Genomic DNA, 5838 nt, shown 5'->3' with positions numbered 1-5838 from the left:
GAGTTGTCTCTTCTTGCTTCAATTTTAGAAGAATTCATGTGGCTGGATCAGGGGCTGTTTTCAAACTTATGTCTTAGTGTCTCAAACTATATTGTGTTCAGTCATGTTATTACAAATTTGTATGAGTTTATTTTGGTGCAAAACATTTTTGAAATCCATGCATAGTTTTTCATACTTTATATCTTCCATGGACCTTGTGAAGGTTTTAATTTTTTGAGGAAACTCCATCCATACCAACTATTTCCTTTATGGCTAATATACTCCAACCGTGTACAAGTATTCTCTTTCTCCACATCTTTTCCAACATGTCTGTCATCTTTTTTTAAAAGATTTATTTATTTATTTGAAAGTCAGAGTTACACAGAGAAAGGAGAGGCACAGAGAGAGAGAGAGAGAGAGAGAGAGGTCTTCTATCCGATGATTTACTCCCCAATTGGTCACAACAGCCAGAGCTGTGCAGATCCGAAGCCAGGAGCCAGGAGCTTCTTCCAGGTCTCCTACCTGGGTGCAGGGGCCCAAGGACTTGGGCCATCTTCTACTGCTTTTTTTTTCTTCTACTGCCATAGCAGCGAGTTGGATCAGAAGTGGAGCAGCCAGGTCTTGAACCTGTGTCCATAGGGGATGGTGGCATTGCAGACCAGGGCGTTAACCTACTGCACAACTGTGTGGGCCCCTGTCACCTTTATTTTTTTTATACGGCCATGAAAAGGGCCTTTGGTTGCTAAGTTTCAGGCTGTGCGGAGAAACTCAGCCACAGAAGCCATAGAGGGTGCAGCCCCGGCGCTTGAGCACGTAGACCATGTCCATGGCTGTGACTGTATTGTGCTGATCATGCTCTGTGTAGGCGATGGCATCCTGGCACGCCGTGGGTCTCCTTGTAGATGAGGTCTGAGATGCGCTTGAAGCCAGGTGGTGGATGGCTGGCTTGGTGACGTCCTGGATGCTGTCACACAGGACCTTGTGGTGGTGCCTGGTGCCTCCCTTGCTAAGGTCCTTCCCACCTTTTCCACGACCAGATATGTCACACAGCTCCTGAACCCAACTAGGAAGTAGCTCTGTCATCTTTTTGATAGTAGCCATTCTGACAGGTGTGAGGCAACGTCTCCTATGGTTTTCTTTTTTAAAAGATATTGATTTTGAAAGTCAGAGTTACACACACACACACGCACACACACACACACAGATAGATCTTCCATCTGCTGGTTCACTCCCCAAATGGACACAACTGCCAGGGCTGGGCAAGGCCGAAGCCAGGAGCCAGAAGCTTTATCCATGTCTGGGTCTCCCATGTAGGTGGCAGGGGCTCAAACACGTAGGGCATCTTACACTGCTTTTGCCAGGCCATTAGCGTTGAGGTGGATTGGAAGTAGAGAAGCTGGGATTCAAACTGGCACCTGTATGGAATGCCAGCATCACAAGCAGCAGCATTACCCACTAAGCCATGACATCAGCCCCCAGTGTGGTTTCTAAATTGCATTCCCATGATGAGTAGTGATGTCAAGCATCTTTCTATGGACCTGTTGGTCCTTCTTACTGAACCCAAGAAGGAGCTCCCCAGCCCAGAGGGGAACTCACTTTTTCTTCACTCTCAGGTACTATCCCTAACGTCTCCTGTTGACAGCCCAAGACCTCAATTCCTCCCTATCAGTGCTAGAAAGTGCTCTACAGACATTATTCCCGTAAACCCAAGAGAGAAGCTATCCCTTGCCTCTCTGTCCTTTAGGCTTTTACAATGCTCATATTCTCTCTGAAATTCTTCCTCATGCCCTTATTTACTTTTTCTATAAAAAAACTCCTGTGAGGTGATGTTGTGATAAATAAAATGAGCACCTCTAAATGGCAACCCAAATGCTCATATGGCTTCAAATTCCACTCTCAACCTGCCACTTGGGGAGACTAACCTTTGATGAATCCAGGAACGATCTTGTGCCATTTTACTATTTTCAGAAGGGACTCATTTTTTTAAAATTTGAAAGATAGGGGGAGAGAGAGAGAGAGAGACAGAGAAAGAGAGAGAGAGAAAGAGAGAGAGAGAGAGAGAGAGAGAGAGGACCCTCCTATCTAGTCCACTCTCCAAATGCCCACAATGGCCCAAGAGGGGCAAAAATGAAACAGAGCCATGAACTCAATCCAGATATCCTACATTGCTGGCAAGAACCCAGTTATTTGAGTCATCTCCACTGCCCCCTAGGGCTCACGTTAGGAAGCAGCTGGAATCTGGAGCAGACCAGAGTTCAAATCCAGGCACTCTGACATGGGATACAGGTGTTCCAATGATTGTCTTAACTGCAAGAATGAACACCCACTCCAGAAGGGCATTCTTTTTTTTAAGATTTTATTTATTTATTTGAGAGGTAGAGTTACACACAGTGAGAGGGAGAGACATAAAGAAAGGTCTTCCTTCCGCTGGTTCACTCCCCAATGGCTGCAATGCCGGAGGTGTGCCGATCTGAAGCAAGGAGCCAAGTACTTCTTTCTGGTCTAAAATGTGGGTGCAGGGGCCCAAGCACTTGAGCCAAATTCTGCTGCTTTCCCAGGCCACAACAGACCGGAAGAGCAGCAGCCAGGAAATGAACCAGAGCCCATATGAGATGCCGGCCCCCAGAAAGGCAACTGGGATTTCATGGTTGGAGGCCTATGATGGCTCTTGTGTCTGCACTGTGAACCCAGTACCTTCAGGGAACCATCTTCTCCTCTCTTGCTTGGCCTGAGGCTTCCACAGTAGTTAAACGAGGCAATGGTTTCTGCAGGAAGACGTGTCTATGAACATGTGCAATGCTTAGGCAAAGGGAAAATGAGTGGATAGTGGGCGTTGGGGGATAGGGTGGATTCAGCAGGGTGCTGCCACCCCTCTGCCAGGCTGTGGGACTCTGCCTACTCCCAGTGCTTCCTGAGCTTCTTCCATGATCAGAAAAAGGATTAAAGTTTGTGGAAGGGCATGCCTGAGGGGTGGAAAAGGCCATGGTGCCATCTGTTTGCAATTCTTACTCTTCTTGGAAGTGGTTTACTCAGCTGTTGAAGAAAAAAATCCTATGCTTCGCAGACATCAAAGTCTCACAGGAAAAAGGGGTCACAGATGATCAGCTGTGTGGCTTTGGGTAGCCACCTTCCTCCTAGGGCCTCAGCACCTTCCACAGACGTGGATCCTGCAGAAACAAAATGACCTCTAAGATTCTTTATAATTCTTGAAAGTGTTGAACCTAAATGCTTTCTAAATGCTTTCTAACAAACCTCTTAACACCAAATTCTGTAATTCTATGATTACTCTTTGCTAGAAGACTTGGGAACAAGTCTACAGGTCTGGAGAGATGACTGCCCTGGGGACTTGTGTACTTCTGAGGAGCAGACTGAATGCTCAGCTCATCTGCTGCCCATCAGAGCTGTGTCAGGCACCTGGAAGGGACAGAGAATGGAGCTATGAGTGACTCTGTGTCCTCCTCTTCCTTGGCATCCATGGACAATGACAGCATCTTCTCTGTTTCTTTCTTTGCTCCACAAATTGTTGAGCGCTTATCACGTGCCAGACACACGGGAACCAATGAGCAACAAATGAAGGGGTCTGGACCATAGAAGAGGAAGTAAGTGAAGGAAAGAGCCATCTCCCTCTGCTCTGATATTATTCCTTGCTTCCTAAATACAGGTACCTCTCGAAGAGCTGCTGCACAAACATTCATGGAGCATGTTGTAAATGCTGGGTCTTACGCTGGGCACAGAGGTCTCAGAGATGAACAACATCCTACCTTCATCTTCCCAATCAATCAGCCTACTGTAAAGAAGTGTTTAGCCAGTGCTGTGGCTCACTAGGCTAATCATCTGCCTGCGGTGCTGGTACCCCAGGTTCTAGTCCCGGGTGGGGCACCGGATTCTGTCCTGGTTACTCCTCTTCCAGTCCAGCTCTCTGTTGTGGCCCGGGAAGGCAGTGGAGGATGGCCCAAGTCCTTGGGCCCTGCACCCACATGTGAGACAAGGAGGAAGCACCTGGCTCCTGGCTTCGTATTGGCGCAGCGCGCCAGCCATAGTGACCATTTGGGGGGTGAACCAATGGAAGGAAGACCTTTCTTTCTGTCTCTTTCTCTCTCTCACTGTCTTAACTCTGCCTGTCAAAAAAAAAAAAAGTGTTTGTTGTGTGCCTATGCAGAAGTCAGACAATTCATCAGATAGACATGTCACCATTCTTATAATGAAGTAGGGATTGTAACAGAAGGATAGCATAGAAGTTTTCAGGAGGGGGCTGGCATTATGGCACAGTGGGTTGAGCCACTTACTGCAATACTGGCATCCAACATGGGCACTAGTTTGAGTCCTGGCTGCTCCACTTCAATCCAGATCCCAGCTAATGCACCTGGGAAAGCAGTGGAAGGTGGCCCAAGTGTTTGGGCCCCTGCCACCCATGTGGAAGACCCAAGTGGAGTTCTAGACTCCTGGCTTTAGCCTGGTCCAGCCTCAGGTGTTGTGGCCATTTGGAAAGTGAACCAGCTAATGGAAGATCTCCCTCTCTGTCTTCCTTCTCTCTCTGTAACTACCTTTCGTATACATAAATAGTCTTCTTTAAAAATATTTTTGAAAGGTAAAGAGCTAGCCCTAGGGAGAAGAATAACTTCTGCTCTGGGTAGATTGAGGAAGACTTCAAAGGAAAGATTGATTTCCCAGAGTGATGAGGAAGGAGGGGGATTTTGGTTAGAGCATGTGAAAGGGTATGAAATGGTCTGACACTTCCAGAAAAATGATACACTGTTCTCTGTGTGTGGGGGTGGGGGTGGGGGTGAGAAAGACTGTGAAGGGGTTGGTGCATGGGATTGGACCAATGGAGTGTACAAGCCACAGCCCCTGAAGATGCCTGATGGGAGTGGCAGGAACTTTGGTCTTGAGCCTATAGGCAGTAGTGAGTAATCAGGTGAGATCTGCCTTGCATCAGTGTGAACCATTTTCCCAGTTTACCTAGAGAAAGTACCAGAAACTAAGTGGCTTATAACTATAGAAGTTTAATCTCTCACAGATCTGGAAGCTGGAAGTCTGAAATCAGCATGTGTATAAGGTTGATGCCTTGTTGGTGGCTGCATGGAAAAATATGGTCCTTGCCTTTCTACCAGCATCTTGTTCTTGATAGAAATCATTGTTATTCCTTAGCCCAGGAGAATAGTTAGTGGCAAAGGAAGTGAGCTTACAATGAAATCTGGGCAAGCCTAAGATCTTAGGATAGATAAGGGGCAAACAACATCAGAGAAGTCTGTCTGCTGGTCTCTACAGTGGTTGATTTTTGTCTGTCTGCTGGTATCTACAGTTGGTTGATTTTTTTTTTTGTGTCTACTTAACTGGGCCACAGGGTGCCCATATGTTTGGCCAAAGATTATTCTGGGTTTCTATGAGGTATTTTTTGGAAGAGGTTAACGTTTGAATTGGCAGATTGAGTAAAGCAAATGGTTCTTCCTCATGTGAGTGGGTCTCATCTAACGAATTGATGGTATGAATAGAACCAAAAGGCTAATGCCCCTGTTCCAGGCAGAGGAACACTTCCTTCCTGGCTGCAGGAGCTGAGTGGCCTTTCCCTATCTTTGACTCAAATTGAGCCACTGGCTTTTCCTGAGTTTCGAGCCTGCTGACTTTTGTACTAGAACTTACTCTATTAGCATCCGTGGCTCTCCAACTTGCCAACCTCAGATCTGGGGACTTCTCAACCTTCAAAATTGCATAAGCTAATCCCTTGTAATAAATCTCATTCTGTATGCATGAAGATACTTCAAAAATTCATGGTAAGTGGAACTAAAAGATGAATTTATTTTGGTGCAAAAAATTGAAATCCATGCATAAGGTTGTCATAATACACATTTTCCATGAATT

General features: G+C 46.4%; 1 pseudogene; it reads right to left on the bottom strand.

The window, feature by feature from the left end:
• Window positions 1–747: 747 nt before the first annotated feature.
• LOC100344566 (uncharacterized) lies at window positions 748–1080 on the bottom strand (annotated as a pseudogene).
• Window positions 1081–5838: the final 4758 nt, after the last annotated feature.

Source organism: Oryctolagus cuniculus, chromosome 9 (genome assembly GCF_964237555.1).
Source record: "Oryctolagus cuniculus chromosome 9, mOryCun1.1, whole genome shotgun sequence".
NCBI classification, from domain to species: Eukaryota; Metazoa; Chordata; class Mammalia; order Lagomorpha; family Leporidae; genus Oryctolagus; species Oryctolagus cuniculus.
Note: the sequence above shows the minus strand (reverse complement) of the source record. Positions and strands in the feature narration are given on the sequence as shown.